The sequence below is a fragment of the Oncorhynchus gorbuscha genome, unplaced genomic scaffold (assembly GCF_021184085.1).
Source record: "Oncorhynchus gorbuscha isolate QuinsamMale2020 ecotype Even-year unplaced genomic scaffold, OgorEven_v1.0 Un_scaffold_1795, whole genome shotgun sequence".
In the NCBI taxonomy this organism is placed as follows: domain Eukaryota; kingdom Metazoa; phylum Chordata; class Actinopteri; order Salmoniformes; family Salmonidae; genus Oncorhynchus; species Oncorhynchus gorbuscha.
The window spans coordinates 2,277-2,500 of NW_025746475.1; positions in this window are offsets into that span (position 1 = coordinate 2,277).

Below are 224 nucleotides of genomic sequence, written 5' to 3' on the forward strand. Positions count from 1 at the left end.
AAACTACTGCAGCATAAATACTGGAGGCTGAGACAGGAGGGGTCAGGAGACACTGTCGCCCCATCCGAGGACACCCCCGGACAGGGCCAACAGGAAGGATATAACCCCACCCACTTTGCCAAAGCACAGCCCCCACACCACTAGAGGGAAATCTTCAACCACCAACTTACCATCCTGAGACAAGGCCGAGTATAGCCCACAAAGATCTCCGACACGGTACAACC